The 17,168-nt window shown below is 43.9% G+C and overlaps 1 protein-coding gene across 13 annotated transcripts in view; it reads left to right on the forward strand.

The window, feature by feature from the left end:
- The first annotated feature begins 8,661 nt into the window (after positions 1 to 8,661).
- The window catches only part of PRRC2C (proline rich coiled-coil 2C), a 95,569-nt gene continuing 87,062 nt past the window's right edge, over positions 8,662 to 17,168 (forward strand). For all 13 annotated transcript variants that reach the window (XM_044266957.1, XM_044266963.1, XM_044266959.1 and 10 more), the window contains exon 1: positions 8,662 to 8,873. The gene's annotated coding sequence lies outside the window, so the exon portion shown is untranslated. The remainder of the gene's footprint in view (positions 8,874 to 17,168) is intronic.

Consider the following 17,168-nt stretch of genomic DNA (forward strand, 5'->3'; position numbering starts at 1 on the left):
CAGGCAAAGCTCCTTTCCTGTTGGTGGTCTCCAGCAAGGATATCTTCTCAGGCAGATAATAGGGACCCAAAGGAGAGTTTACTGGGGAAGTATCTTGGAGCTAAGATCTGTGTCCCCCCCTTCCTTGTAGTCGCAGAAGGTGACCAACTGTCCTATTTTGCCCCAGACTGAGTGGTTTTCTGGGCCATGGGACCTTCAGTACTAAAACTTGACAGTCTCAGGCAGACTGGGATGATGGGCCACCCACTCTACTAGTGCCTTCTCTAAGTTGGACAAGTAACCTGGCTACATGTAGCCTAAAAGGTAGCACAATTTTATTAATCATTACAATGATTAAGACTTCCCAGTTGAAAATTTCATATAGGTAATATTGAATATTGAAATGAAGAGAGACTATTAAATACTTTGAGAAATTTTTTCTCAATGCTTTCAATCACTATCCTTTTTCTCTTTTCTTCCTATTAAGACTGTGCCCTGGGGCGCCTGGGTGGCTCAGTGGGTTAAGCCGCTGCCTTCGGCTCAGGTCATGATCTCAGGGTCCTGGGATCAAGTCCCACATCGGGCTCTCTGCTCAGCAGGGAGCCTGCTTCCTCCTCTCTCTCTCTCTCTGCCTGCCTCTCTGCCTACTTGTGATCTCTCTCTGTCAAATAAATAAATAAAATCTTTAAAAAAAAAAAAAAAAAGACTGTGCCCTATGAGGTTAAAAATGGCCCAGTCCCTGGAGTATTGGTCCATGAATTCCCATGTGAAGCAAGCACCTCACGGAGACTCTCAGCAACTCAAAGAAATAATTCTGAAATAACTAATTCAAACAAAACCTCAACTAGGCATGGGTTGCTGATACTTTGTAACACATGCAATTCTTTCTATAGGAAGCCTAAAAGTACAGAATTACTTACAATAGCCAGGATACGGAAGCAATCTAAGTGTCCATGGATAGATGAATGGATAAAGCTGATGTGGGGGTGGACGCCCGGGGGCTCAGTCTTAAGCGTCTACCTTAGGCTCAGGTCATGATCCCAGGGTCTTGGGATCAAGCCTACATGGGCTCTCTGCTCAGTGGGAAGCCTGCTTCTCCTTCTCCTATTCTCCCTGCTTGTGTTCCCTCTCTGTCAAATAAATAAAGTCTTTTTTTTAAACAAACAAACTAACAAACAAACAAAAACAATGAAGTGGCGGTGTGTATGTGTGTGCATGTATATTCCTGCATGTATACATAACGGACTACTCGGCCGTAAGAAAGAATGAAACCTTGCCATTCGGGACATTGGTGGACCTGGAGCACACTACGTTAAATGAAGTCAGTCAGACACAGAGAGGCAAACACCACATGATTTCACTTAAATGTGGAATCAACAAAACAAACAACCAGAAAGAGACTCATAAATAGAACAAACTGATGGTAGGGGATGGGTAAAATAGACAGAAGGGGATTAAGAGGTATACACTTCAGTTACAAAGCAAATAAGTAAATATATATACATATACTGTGATTTATTTATATTTATTGAAATATATACTATAGAAAATAATACTGTATTTATACAGTGACAAGTGGTAACTACGCTTATCAAGGTGAGCATTTTGTAGTGGATATAAACACCTAATCACCATGTTGTACACCTGAAACTACTATCACATGGTATGTGACTATACTTCAGTTCAAAATAAAACAAATGCCTAGTCCCGGTGCTAGCAAAGAAATGTACTGTCAACCTGACTTCTCTTAATTACTGTGGAGCAATAAAAGATGAAATAAAAAGTGAAACTGGGTGGTTTCATTTATATGTTATATATACAGTTGGTCAGGTGAGGAAAAAAAGTGCCTTATACTTTTGAGAAATGCTACAGGCAGCCGCCCATGTCACAATTTTAGAAGTAATTATTGAGCACTGGATGCCCATCAGTAATATGTCAAGTTTCTATTTTCTGGGCTAATGAGTTAAGACAACCCCTATTGAGTACCTTCAGTTACCCCCTGGCTAGTTTCCTTTTTAACCTTTTCTGCTCTGATTCCCTAGACCCACCCTCTTTACCTTTGGTCTCTAGATTTTTGCCCTTTATCATTACTTACTTCCCGACTAGGGTGAAATTCCAGCCTAAGGCAAAGTTGTGATCCTGGCAAGTCTGCGTTCTACCATTTTCTCCTGTCTATCTCTTCTCTCCCTCCTTTCCCATGCTCCCAAATATTGTTCTCTGTTCATTAACAACACTATACCTTCTTGACTTGGGTCCACTGCTCCAAGAATTTAGTTACTTCTCTTAGCTAAGAAAAATCTGGGGAAATTTTGGGTGGACAGGAAATCCCACTTCATTCAAATTTCATTAACATAGGATTTGTGATAAATGAATAACACTTTTAACCACATTGTACCTTTTATTCCATTATAAGAAGGGTTTGCCGAGCTAATTCATAATAGATTGATAAGAACAAAGATATTTATTCCACTTTAGATAATGTAATATTTTATATATGACATATATTACATTTAGTATAACTTAGAAACCTCTTACAACTTGACAAAAGGTAATATTTTGAGGCACTGGCAATATTTTTCTTTATTAACAAAGCTCAATATCTGTTGAAGTTAAGAAAATTAGATTGCATTTTCATACAGTTTCTGGGTATTATAATTTTCATCAGGCTTATAATGTTTCACACTTTTACTAAATATGACTTGCTGGACTATTGGTGAAAAGAGACCACAGTTGTCCTGTGCACATAAACTTTAACAAACACTAATACAAATAAAGCATGATATGGTCGTTCATTCCTTTATCTTTTACCTAATATCTCATAAATCTTCAGTGCCTCTAGGTTTATAGAATCAATCCCAATGAGAAGGGGAGGAACTTAGTAAAACCATTACCAAGGGGCACCTGGGTGGCCCAGTCAGTCCCGCATCTGACTCTTGATTTTGTTTCAGGTTATAAGACAGAGCCCCATGTCAGACTTTGTGCTCAGTGTGGAGCAAGCTTAAGTAAGATTCTCTCTCTCCCTCTCTCTCCTCGCCCCCCTCCCCCACTCATCAGCCTGTGCACTCTCCACACACACACACACACACACACCCCACACAAACAATAAGACTGAGCAATAACAAAGAAAAAAGGTCATATGTCATATGGTTTGGAGAATCAGTCTTTTTCAGTAAGAAACAGTTTGCCTGACTGCATATCACCAACTGGCAATTTGATAATGTAACCCTAAAATTAATTTTTAAAGAAGCAGAACTGGAAATTGAATGACAAACTTTCATTCACTGTGTCATGAGAACATTTCCATTATGACAAATTTACCTATGTGGAAGAGGTGTTAGGACAGTTTCGAATAATACAAAACAAAATAAATTTTAAAAGAATATTATTTGGCTCCAGACATTGGACCAATCCCTGAGATTTCAGTCCAATTTTCCCCGAGATCCTGGAAATGAGGGAAATAAAACTGCTCTCTGAGGCCTAAACTTTAACATTACCCACAATGGATAAGACCAGAAGCAAGCAAAGTCACCTTTAAAGCACAATCTGGCCTGACCAGACTGTAACTTCATTGTTATTGAAACAAGTTTGCTAAGAGGCTTGGGTCGCCATGGAAACGGGGAAAGGCACTGACAGGAGCCCCTCAGTGCCCATCCCAGCGCTGTCCAGGAGAGAAGCAGCTCAATCAATAGCATGGCAGGTTGTCCCCACTGTATCGGAGATCAGTGTAGCAAGTTGCAACCATTGGAAACTGAGTCCTTCCATCTTTGGGACAAAATCATCCTGTCATGGAGATAGACGAATCAAGAACAAGCCCGAGCATAACTCCACTCGTTCTGAATCTGGGCTCATCAAACAGCCTTCAGTAGGTTTGTCTGTGTCGAAAATACACTGGCTTTGCAGTCTTGAGTCTTCAGGTATTTAAACTGAAAATTAATAAATTAATATTCTGGTTATGTATATATCATTCTCATGACCTTGGCTAATAGAAATTCATCTGATTGCTGGAGCTGTTTTATGTTGCTAAAGAAAGGTACTTCAGAAACTCAAACATTCTAGGCCAGATCCTGGAGGGTTGGGGAAGAATTAACCAAGGTGAGCCTTCCTTGTCCTCTTGGGGACAGTCAGCAGGCCTTTGCCTGGCAATGACCCTATATCAGCCAAGCTTCTCCATTTCAAAAGACTATTGATATCAATTGGGGGAGGGGCAGTGAACTTACCCTTAATGTGTATGTGCTTGTGAACTTACCTGTTTGTTATTTTATTTATTCTAACATTGCTGCAGGGATAATCATTGAAGATATTGGTGGGAAATACAGCTCAGACCAGGAGAGGTGGCAAGGAATCCTTGAATTTAAAATATACCATATATAATTCACAAAGTGGACACAAGTTTCCGTCTACCACATAGCCACCGTATGCTCAAACTCAATATCATCATCATTCCAGTCCTTTACTTATGGATACCCTCACTTCCCTACATTATTCTTGCCTGGTAAAGTCCTGCACGGGAGACTCTATCTTGCCCATAGCTGTACCAAATGCTGTACACAGCTGGAGAAATCATATAAATAAACTGAATGGCATATTTTATATCCATCATCACAAACATTAAAAGCGCTCTCCGCAGAGTAAGCCATTCCTACTCTGTTCCTCACAGTAGGCTTAATTTTTCACTCTCTGACTTTTGAATCTTCCCTTCAAACTCCCACAAGCCACGCCATCTCAGCAGATTTCCTCCCTCCCTACTTCACTGAGAAGACAGAAGTCATCGATGGGACCTCCCTTTGGAATCATCAATATTCCCTATAGCTGCACCTACTTTCCCTTCCAAAGGTAAATTGTCTGTCCACCCCTTCACACCTTCTCACGGACCTCCCTTCCTTAGGGTTCCCTCTGTCTCCTACATACTTGTTACCGACCTCCTTCTGGATTATTCCCATCATCATACAAACATGATCTACTCTCTCCAATATTTAAAAGTTTCTCTCTTCACTCCACATTCCTTCCAGCTACCTTGTGTTTCTGTCTTGGCAAAATTCAAGTTCTGGAAATAATTTTATCCATAATCCCCACTTTCTCAACATCTATTTTCTTTTCAACTCACCATCATATGACTTTCTTTTTTTTTTTTTAAGATTTTATTTATTTATTTGACAGACAGAGATCACAAGTAGGCAGAGAGGCAGGCAGAGAGAGAGAGAGAGAGGAGGAAGCAGGCTCCCCGCTGAGCAGAGAGCCCGATGTGGGGCTCGATCCCAGGACTCTGGGATCATGACCTGAGCGGAAGGCAGAGGCTCCAACCCACTGAGCCACCCAGGCGCCCCATCATATGACTTTCTGACCTTGTTACTCCACCAAAACTTCTTGTAAAAGATACCGGTAACCTCCATGTTGCCAAACACACTGGACACTTTTGGCTCCTTCATATGACTCGACCTCTCAGCAGCATCTCACATACATGAAATGCCATCTTGTAATTCTCTCCTCTCTCCGCTTCTGTGACATCATCGCCTTCAGGCTCCCCAGTTCTCTGGCTTCTTTGTTCTGCTACATTCTCCACCTCCCCTTACCTTTATGTATTGCTGGTGTTAGGGCTGGCCATTTCTTTTTTTTTTTTTTTTTTTTTTTAAAGATTTTATTTATTTATTCGACAGAGAGAGATCACAAGTAGACAGAGAGGCAGGCAGAGAGAGAGAGAGAGAGAAGGCGAAGCAGGCCCCCTGCTGAGCAGAGAGCCCGATGCGGGACCCGATCCCAGGACCCTGAGATCATGACCTGAGCCGAAGGCAGCGGCTTAACCCACTGAGCCACCCAGGCTCCCAGGGCTGGCCATTTCTGTCCTCTTTTCCTGCTCTCTCCCTAAGTGATCTCATCTGCTTCGACCATTTGAAACACTTGCCTGTGAAATGTGTGTGTGCGAGTCCGAAACCCGCATCTCTGAGCCTCAAATCTCTCTCTCCAGCTCTGACCTCCCTTCAGCTCTCGACAGGCATGTCCACAGCATACTTGATCTATAGTTAGACAGTACCTGAACATCTCAAATTTAACATGCCCAAAATTTAATTTCCCCCAATTTTTCTTTGTGATACTGCTCCACTGACCATGTGATTTTGCTTCCCTCTTCCAACACCATAATCTCTATAAGTGTTGCTGTCATTCACCCAGTCACTCAAGCCATAACTCTGTTGTCATTGATTTTCTTCTTCTCCCACATTTCAAAGCCATCATGTCCCCCGAGCAAGTATATTTTGGCTCCAAAATATATGCCAAATCTGTCTGCTGCTTTCCGTCTCCATGCCTCCATTTTAGTCCAGGCCACTCTAATTCTTCACCACTGTAATTACTTCATTTACTGCCTAGCGGGGCAGCTGGTTTCCTTCCGTGCCTCCCTACAATCTATTTTTCACACTCTTCACTCACAGTGATCTTAAAATATAAAATATCCGATCATGTGTTCCTCAACTTAAAATCTTCCAAAAGCTTTTCACTGCACCTAGATGACATTCTGCACTCCCTATCCTGGCTTCTAAGACCCCTCGGAATCCAGCCCTCATCTCTCCTTCTCATATCATCATGTGTCACTCTCTCTTGACTACGTTCCAGACGCACTCCTCTCCTAGTTCCTAGAACATTCCAAGCTCTTTCCCAGACGAGGGCATTTGCAGTTTCAGTTCACTTGGTCCAGAGCAATTTCCACCCACTCTTTGCATTACTGCTTCTTGTAATCACATGGTTAGTCCCAGTTTAAAAGGCCCCTTCTTGGAAAGGTACTCAGTGGCCACACTTTCTAAAGTCAATTCCTCCTGCTCTTCTCCCCGGTTATTCTTTATGTTAATATCCTGTTTGTTTCCTTCATTGCACATATCCAAACCTATTATTGCATCTGTATCAGTAGACTGTTGCCTTAGGACCAAGGTCTTAATTGTTCTATACCTTTATATCCCCAGTCCCTAGACTGTACAGTAGGCACCTGGTACATATCTGGTGAGTAAATAACACAAATTTGAGAAGTAAATATTATTTTTTTGTGGAAAGTACTTTTTAAAAAAGATTTTATTTATTTATTTGACAGAGAGATCACAAGTGCGCAGAGAGGCAGGGGGAGAGAGGGGGGGAAGCAGGCTCCCTGCTGAACCAAAAGCCCGATGTGGGACTCGATTCTAGGACCCTGAGATCATGACCTGAGATGAAAGCAGAGGCTTAACCCAGTGAGCCACCCAGGTGCCCCGGAATAATTTTTTTTTTTTTTAATACTTTATCGGCGCCTGGGTGGCTCTGGGGTTAAGCATCTGCCTTTGGATCAAGCTATGATCCCAGAGTTCTGAGATCAAGCCTCTCTGTGGGCTCCCTGCTTAGTGGGAGTTTGCTTCTACCCCTCCTTCTGCCTCTCCCCTGCTCATGCTCTCTTTCTGTGTCTCACACTCTCGCTCTGAAATAAATAAAGTGTTTTAAAAGATTTTTAAATATTTTATTACTTTTTTTGAACATTTTATTATGTTTTAATTGAAGTACAGTTGACATAAGTAGGTATCATCTCCATTTTACACATGAGAAAACTGAATCTAAAAGATACGAAGTAACTTAGTCCTCATACAGAGCAATTCATTAACAGAACCTGTTCTTGGGTTATTCTAAAACCTAAATGGGTGTCTGGGTGGCTCAGCCAGTTAAGCCCATGCCTTCAGCTCCGGTCATGATCCCAGGCTCCTGGGACGGAGCTCCCAGTGGAGTCCCCCCCCCCACCCCCGCAGTGGAGTCACCTGAGTGAAACCTGCTTCTCCTGCTCCCTCTGCTTGTGCTCTCTCTCCTTCTCTGTCAAATAAATAAATAAAACCTTAAAAAAAATAAATAAAACCTAAGGAATAGGTAGGTAATGCCTTTTGAAACCTAAGCAAATACCACATATAGTTACACGCACTCCGTATACACACTGTGTATGCACACATTTATCGTTTGTGTATCAGAACAGTCTTACGACTCCCCAACTTCTTTACACCTTAAAAGTGATCTCGGACTATAAAATCAGGAAATCACAGGCATGCGTACGATACTTTAAAAACCTGATTGCTCTAAGAACAGTATTGTTAACGTTAGCGTTATTAGCACCCAGAGTCAGTTTTCGGTCTTTTCTACGACTACGCCCGTACGCGGGCGCTTTCACAGCTTGGCTACGGCAGAAGCGTATCCCGGCCCAAGCACTGCCCGACCGTTAAGCACGAATCTGAGTGTGGTGGGTTCAGAGGAGCCCGGTGTGGGGACACAGGGCATCCCCGTTCATCGACGGCACGTTTTGGTATCACTACTGTAGTCACATTTCCGGAAAATATCAAGATACCGTCCCATGGCAACGGCCAAGATCAGGCCGGCCGTAGCGCGGGCGCACAGCGCCGTCCCGCCGGCGGAGCCAACCCCCACGCCCGCCCGGCGGCTCCCAGAGCGCGCGAGACTCGGAACCGGCCGCCGCGGCGCTTCAAGGCTCCCGGGGCCCACGTCCACCGCGCCGCGGCAGTCTCGGCTGCGGGAACTCCCTCCTTCCGGCAGGGGGCGCCGTCGCCTTCCGCCGGGGTCGGGCCGCCACGGAGGCTGCACGTGATCCGGCCGGCTCTGCGCCCGAGGGCGGGCCTGCGGAGATCGGCCGTACGTACGCCGCGGCGTGACGTAGTACGTAGGGGCTGGCTAGCCGCCATCTTGCTTCTTTTTCTCGCTCGCTCTCTCCCTCTCGGGAAGCGGCGAAAGTGCTTTGGCGGTTTGTCCATCCGCAGCTCCGGCTCCCCCGCTCCGGTGGTCCTTCCGGCCGCCGCCTGCCCCCACCGTCCCCTTCCCCTTCCCCCGATCGGAGCTCGGCGGAGACTCGACGTGCGCGCACACACTCCGCTTGACGCTCGCCCTGGCCGGTAAGGAAGGCGAGGGCGGAGGACCCGGGATCCGAGCGGGCCCCACCGGGGAGGGCCGGCGCGGGGCGGCCCGGGGCGTGCGAGCGCGCCGCGACCCCGGCGGCCGGAGCCGGGAAGCCGCTGGGAGGCGGCCGTGGGTCCGGCCGTGCCCCCCGGTTTCGTCGGTCGCGGGAGGTCTCGGCCTCCGGGTCGCGGAGCGGGAAACCGGAGTCGGACCCGCCCCATGTGGTCTGCAGCGGAGCCCCGTACCCGCCGGTCTCGCTCCGCCCGGCCGCGGCGCGGGCCTGCGCGGGGGGGGGGCCCCGCGTGGCGGCTGCGGAAGGGAGTTCCCATCGGCCACGGGCGGGCGCGCGTCTTTCTCGCGCGCGTGTGGGATGCGTCCCCGGACAGCCCAGGGGCTCGTGGCCGGCCTCGGCGCCTGCTTGCTCTCCGCGCGCGGGGAGGTGGGATCCGCAGGGCGCCTGTGCGCGAGAGATGCGGGGGCTGGTTAAAGACCTGGCTGGTGGGAGGCCGGGGGCATCTGGGCCAGCCCTGCTTCCGCTAGGGACGTGCTGCCCCAACTCCAGAGGAGGGCTCGGTCGTTCCTTCGGACCCTAGGCCTCGCCGTCCCCTGACCTGCGCGGGGGATCCCGATCTGCAGCCCCGTCTCTCGGAGGCCGCGTTACGATGACGGGGGTTAGGGCGAAGGCCCCCGTGGGGACTTGAACAAGGGCAGGGGGAACCGATGGGAACCTGATACATGGTCCTTTTGCCCGAGCCTAGTGCGCCTGGTTCCTTGAAAGGGATGCATATTTGTTTTGACTTGGTTTGAGATTTTTTTTGAGGTTTCCAGCATGCCTGCTGTTTGCTGGCTTCTGAAAGCTACCCGGATCTCTGCATGGGCCGAGCTTCAGCCCGGGCTCGCGGACTCCTGCCCGGCTGGGGTGCTTGGAACTGATGGTGCGGTGGGCGGCTGGGCTGTAAGGTCTTCCTGGGGAGCGCCCCGGAAGAATCACGATTCGTGATTAAGTGCCAGCTCTTAGAGCGGCAGGGTGATACTTCAGCGCCCACCGGGTCTGACTCCGCGTTGTTAAAAGTACATGGAACTTCCTCTGTTGGTGATTAAGATGCTGCTCCGACTGGAGCCATTTTTAGGTGTGTGTCACAGACGTACTGCAGCGTCGTCCCTGGCCCGCCTCGGATGCACCGATCCCCTAAAATAATTAGGAATAGGTTGAATGTGGATTTTATCTTTCGCATGTAGTGAAATCGTAATTTTCTTTTTATCTGTAGTGGACTTGAGGTAGTCTAGGCTTTTTTTTTACTTTTATATTTGGTTTGGTGAGCTTATGTATGTGGCTGTTTTCCCTCCACCATTAGTTGACGTTTTACTGTGTACTGAGCATAGTAATAAGCCCTGTAACATATATGATCTTTTCTTGGGCTGCTGCTATCATCTTCACATATTACAGATGAGGAAATGAAATCTGCGATATTAATTTGACCAAGGTCACTTAAGAATTATTGGTAGTGCTGTGGAGATTCAAGTCCGGGCTGACTAAATCCAAAGGGTGCTCTGGGCCTGCAAACTGCCTTCCTGTTCCTTATGATTGTGGGAACTGTAGTAACTAAGGATGCAGCATTGTTAACCTAGTTTTTTCTTTCGTTTGATTTCAGTATAGAAACATTGTTGCATACAATGGTGAAAGTGTTGCAAGATGAAAAAAACAGTTATAACTACTTTGGGGATAGGATAGAAGCTAGTTTTCCTACTTTTTTCTATTTAAAGGCCAGTTGGTTAAAACTCTTTATAGTATGGCATACAATTTTTAAATTTTGAGATCTGGCCTCTGTTATAGATAAAATATTTCCTCATCTGTAAAATGGAGGTGATGATAATAATAGTACTTCCCTCCAAGGTTTGCTGTAGTATTAATAAAGATAATGTGTGTAAAGGGCTTATTACTGTGCTTAGTACATAGTAATAGTGAATTGGCAGAATATTGGTAGAAGAAAGTACTCTCTGAGCAGTGAGTAAGTTGTATATTCTTAGAATGGAGTACGTATATTCTTTGGGAATTAGTTTTTCTTCCCTTCTTTTCTTTTTTTAAAACATTTACACGCTAGATTTTGTTTCTTGGAGATTTCTTCATGCTCTACAGTCAGTAACCCTGGGTTCAGTATGTTGAGCACATCTGAAAATACAGAAGTCTGACTCATTCTAGCCTGTCTCCCCACTACCCTTATGCCACCCCATCACCCTTGTTGGTAAAATGTCTTTGAAGATTATTTTCCCTTCCCTCTTGTCCTCCATCCAGATACTGCTTCAATTTGTACGCCAGTTGAGTAACTTGCTTCAGGTGCTGTTTATGCCATATTTGTGTAAGACAAGGATTGATAATTGATAAAATGTTACACAAATTGGTACAGAACCCTACTCTTACAGTGAAGGAGATCCAAGAGTTGTGTCTCACTGTTATGTATGACTAATACCCTTTCAGTAAAGTGAGATTTGTCAATTTACAAAAAGGTAACATGGTGATAGCTTATCTTAGTCAGTGTTAACTGTTAACTGTTGCTTAGAAGCTTGAGAATTAATGTTGGTTTTCTGAGTCATAACATTTTGGATTTCTCAATAATAAAGCCTTTGATGCCTTAGTCAGGACATCTTTGTGGGTAAAGGAATTTTCTACAGAGGGTAACTTCAGTACATACTCTGTTGTATATTTTCCCCCCATCCCCAGAAAGGCTAAATACAAATACAGACTGATCTTTTTGCCAGTTACATTTGTAGTTATTTTGCTGTAGATTAACAGAATGCCAGTCAGGTTTTAGGGCCTGTGTATGTGCATGTTTGCTGGCAAATCAGATGAAGCAAGGGCTATTAGTGAATTTCAACAGTGGTCTAGTTGGCAGACAAAAACTTTTATATGGTTAGCATTTACTGACAGTCTGAAAACAGGTAGCAATTAAGTTATCACTGTTAATGTGATGTAATGTTCTCACCCCGGTGTGGTGCTGCTAGGTGCTCTGCATTAAAGGAGGGGTATATAGTCAGGGGTATATAGTGGAGCATGTATAGCATAAAAAACACTTGGATATTATTTATACACATATTATCTAATATTTTTCTTTTTACCTGTGTTCCAGTATTAGTCTGTTTTCCTTTACTAAATTGTTACCATGTCCACATTACTATATACAGTGAGTGGTTAGCATATACCTAGGTTTTATTACTGAATGTGTGACAGTGGGAAACAGAAGAATTGACCCACGACTAAGATTCAACTGACAGATACCTTAGAAGAGCAAAAGAAGGGGCGCCTGGCTGGCTCAGCGGGTTAAAGCCTCTGCCTTTGGCTCAGGTCATGATCCCAGCGTCCTGGGATCAAGCCCCACATCGGGCTGTCTGCTCAGCAGGGAGCCTGCTTCCTCCTCTCTCTCTCTCTCTGCCTGCTTCTCTGCCTACTTGTGATCTCTGTCAAGTAAATAAAAATCTTAAGAAAAAAAAGAGCAAAAGATTACCTTGTCATATTCTATTAGAATAGTATCAAGGGCTTGCAGACACTTTGTTTATGTACTCTGCACATAAACATATGTTTATTTGCAGCAGATTTTTTTTTCTAATTTTTAGACTTTTTTTTTAAAAAACATTAAGGCTTCTTTTAATTTTGTAAGGCCTAGTGAATCAAAAGAATGTGGCTTGTGGTTCTCACTGCTAAGATGCTCACAGTTTTAAAGGTTAATGGTAAAAGGTTATCATGTGATCTTTGGATTTATACCAGAAGATACAAATAAAGACATAAAAGTTTGGGGCAGAAAATCCATATATGAAAATTGTCTTTGGTATAGGTCACATGTCTAGTAGATTTCAAGTGAAGGCATGATGGCCAAGAGAGAACATGGATAATTGCAATTACTAAAAAGAAGAATTGCAATTATTAATATTTGTTGAGCACTTTCCATGCCAGGCACTGAGCTAAGATAATTTTGTGGATTATCTTTTTCAATCTATATAATATGCCTAGGTGGTAGGTTATTTTATCCCTGTTACACAACTAGAAAACTGGGACTTAAAGAGGTTTAAGTAATTCTTCTAGACTTACTGAGCTAGTAAATAGGATTCGAATCATTGATCCAGAGCTTATCTGTAGTGCTTAAGTTCCACCCTGCATGGACTTTCCAGTGGCCAGTATTGCCCAAACTGCAGATGAGTCGTGACTATTTATTTATTTATTTATTTATATTTTAAAATATTTGACAGAAATCACAGGTAGGCAGAGAGGTGGGGCGGGGGGTGGTGGGAAGCAGGCTCCCCGCTGAGCAGAGAGTCTGATGTGGGGCTCAGTCCCAGGACCCTGAGGTCATGATGAGAGCCGAAGGCAAAGGCTTTAACCCACTGAGCCACCCAGGCGTCCCTCAAAATAAACATGATTTTAAATATGCTTCTGTGGACCACTTAAAATCATCTAATATGTCACCAGTAGTCTTTTGTATTTCATGCTTTAGGACATAAATGCTATAAGAAATGATTACTGGATAAGATCAGGCAACGTTTGGAATTGATGAAGACCAGAAGTGATGAAAGGCTAGAGTGGAATGGACTCATCACAGGCAGTGGCAGCATTGCAGGAGATGAGCTGTAAATTAGAGCCTTAACTACATACTCGGGACAGCCATTTCCATGATGAACTGCAAAGCGAAGGTGCTTGTGTAGAGATGTAGCAGGCTGTCTAAGACAATCAGTGGCAAGAGAAGGAGAGCAACAATGAATAAGTGAAGAAGGAAATCATTACAGAAATCAGGATGGAAGAGAATAATCTAAAAAATAGGATTATTACAGCCAAATGTAGCAGAGGTCGGAAGGATCTAAGAAGTATCCTTTGGATTTGGCTGAGAGATTCTTGGTGACACTAAAAGAATTTAGGTCAAGTAATGAGGGAGGAAGGTTAGGCAGGGAGGAGTACTGAGACTTCTTGATTTTTAGGGGACTTGAATACTTAATATGAGCTTTGGACTATGAGTGTAAAAACCTAGGTTTAGACCTTTTTTGTTTTGTCCTTTGTGCCTGCTGTTAACTTCGGGGGCAAGTGACATGGCTTCTTCAAATTTCAGATACAGGTATTCCCTGCTTTTTGAAGGTTCACACTACTCCACTTTGCTTTTAGGAAAGGCAACATTATTACCTGCTTTTGCTAACTGAAAGTTCTGAAGAAGATTTTTGTTTTTCTGGAAAAGGGCAAAAGCAAAAATAGCAGCCACTGTAGAGGCAGGGCGCCCCCTGAGCAGCAGCAGCGAGACTGGTGCACCAGGCCGTTCCCCTTACTCAGCATCTGGTTTGTAACTCAGGATACTTTACGTGAGTTTGTTAGCAAGATGTGTCGTAAGGTGTCAGAATAGCCTAAGAGAGGTTATTTCTTGGGTTTGGGAGTAGCACAAAGAGTTTTCCATATAAATTAATGCCAGTTGTTTCTTTGCTGTATCCATTTCAGCTTACAAAAGGTTTCAGAGGAACTCTTGGCTTTCTGATAGCCGGGGAAACCTGTTTATTCATGTGTGAAATAGGGAAAATACACATTTCCCCTGTCTCAGAGGATTGTTGCAAAGATGCGTTTGCATGTATGTTTTGAATTTTACATTCTTTGATATTACATGAGCCTTGACCATATTTAAAACAGAAAAGAGAACTATGAAAAGTAGAAAGTTAAAGGTAAAGGGGGGTGGTTCTCTCTGGTGTTGGAAGATCCCCTACAAATAAATCTTGAGTTTATAAGGTAAGAAATGGATCCGTTTGGGGTTGGAGAATGGGCGGCTGGAGAAGTTAATACTTGATCACCCTTCCCCTTTACTGATGAATAACCTGGAAGCATAGGACTGCTGGGTGTGATTGTGCAGTTTATGTCCTGCACACATGCGTGCGGCTGACGTAGGCAACGAGGACTGAAGCCTGCTTCGTGCTCTGCTGGCAGAAAGTCCTGTGCTCTGGCTAGGCCTCCCAGGGGTATTTGTGCCTTCATTTACCCCCCTTTTCCCAGTGCACCAGTACCTCGCAAAGTGGATTACTTGTGTCCTCCCAGAAGGGTATGTTTCTGTATCTGCACAAGGCCCTGTGGAGGCTAATGGATGTTGTGAAAGACTGGGGAGATACATTAAGGATACATTTAGAACAAAACCGAAAACATGGGGAGACTGGAGAAATGGTCACCAAGGAACTAAAAACTTAGTACATTTTAATAAATGGGTTAAGTAGTTGGGCAGGTGCGTGTTGACTTTATCCAATGAATTTTATTTTAAAGATTCATTTATTTCAGAGAGAGCAAGCAAGCGTGCACGCACGAGCAGAAGGGGCAGAATGAGAGAGAATCTCAGGTAGACTCCGGGCTGAGGGCCACAGCCCCAACAGAGGGCTCCATCTCAGCCGCTCAGCCATGACGAGATTATGACCTGAGCTGCAACCAGCTGCGCCCCCCAGGAATCCCTAGCCTGTGTATTTTAAAGATGAACATGGTAGCTTACTCAGTATTTATGGTAACTAGGGAACAGCCATATATAGATCTTAACTAAAGAAGCACAACATTAAGAGGTATAGAATTAACTTCTGAAGGTCAGGAAAATACAACAGATAGAGAAATTTTATGGTTTTTTTTTTTTTTTTAAGATTTTATTTTATTTGACAGAGAGAGACATCAAGAGAGGGAACACAAGCTGGGTGAGTGGGAGAGGGAGAAGCAGGTCTCTTGCTGAGCCAGGGGTCCTAATGAGGGGCTCGATCCCAGGACCCCAGGATCAGGACTTGAGCTGAAGGCAGACGCTTAATGACTGAGCCACCCAGGCACACGGAGAAATTCTATCTTAAAAGCAGGAAAAAGGTGGGCGTCTGGGTGGCTCAGTGGGTTGAGCCTCTGCCTTCAGCTCAGTTCATGATCTCAGGGTCCTGGGATTGAGTCCCGCATCGGGCTCTGTGCTCCGTGGAGAACCTCCTTCCCCCTCTCAATGCCTACTTGTGAGTTCTCTCTCTTTGTGTCAAATAAATAGATAAAATCTTTAAAAAGGGGGGGGGCAGGAAAAAGGTGTTATTGAAGGAGGCTTTGACAAAAGTAGAGCTTGGTTATATTTCTGTATGTTTTTGAAATTTAGATAAAGAAAAAGTGCAACTTTCCGTGTATAATTCTGTGAGTTTTAGTGTGTGTAGATTCAGGTAACTCACATCAAAATTAGGATACAGAATGTAGAAAGATGAGATAACATCACATTTTGGAGGCAGAAAAAGTATTCTCCTGCTGAAGAAAGAACAATTGAGTTAGGATTAAAAAGTCAGGAATAGGATGCCTGGCTGGCTCAGTGGGAAAAGCACGCAGCTTTTGATCTTGGAGTTGTGAGTTGAACATGTTGGATATAGAGATTACTTAAAGTAATAACATAATAAATATTGCTTTATTGTAGTGTTTTTAATGACAACCTGGGAACATGGAGAGAATGAAAGTAGAAAGTAGCAAAAAGAGGGATGGGTAGCTTACATGTCTCAAAATAGACTTTTTTTAAAAAAAAGATTTTATTTATTTATTTGATAGACGGAGATCACAAGTAGGCAAAGAGGCAGGCAGAGAGAGGGGAGGGGGGAAGCAGGTTCTCCACCGAGCAGAGATCCCGATGTGAGACTCGATCCCAGGACCCTAGCTAGGATCATGACCTGAGCCGAAGGCAGAGGCTTTAACCCACTGAGCCACCCAGGTGCCCCTCAAAACACACATTTTAATGATATAGGAACAGAGCCAGTATTTGCAGAGGGAGGTGCTTGCTAACAGTTCTGTACACTTAAAAATTTAAACTTGAAATTGCAGCCCTTAAAGGCAGCGGATTAGTTATATGAAAGGTTTAGTATAGTTCATGATGTCAGTTGAGGATCTTGAAAGAGAATACTTCTGTTTTTCTCCTGTAACATCCAAAATACCTGCCTTGCAAACAAGAGTTAAGGAAGAAACTTTTATGCTTTGGTTTTTATTTGTAATGTTTAAGTTTTGAAAACTTTATTACCATTTGTTAAGCTTTTATTAAGTGCCAGACACTATTTTAAGAGTTTTATACATACTTTGTTAATTAAACCTCATAATAGACGAGAAGATATAGCCCACAGATGAGAAAATATAAATTCAGAATGATATTTAATGACTAGGGAAATGCTTATGTCATAATATGCGTATGCCACAATTATGCTATAGAAACACCTAGCTACAAAATGTCAGGGCTGGGATTTAAACCAAATCCGTTTAAAGTAATGGTGTGATATGAAAAGTTTAAAAATACTGTCAGTTGTCA

Source organism: Neovison vison, chromosome 10, assembly GCF_020171115.1.
Source record: "Neovison vison isolate M4711 chromosome 10, ASM_NN_V1, whole genome shotgun sequence".
Classification (NCBI taxonomy): Eukaryota; Metazoa; Chordata; class Mammalia; order Carnivora; family Mustelidae; genus Neogale; species Neogale vison.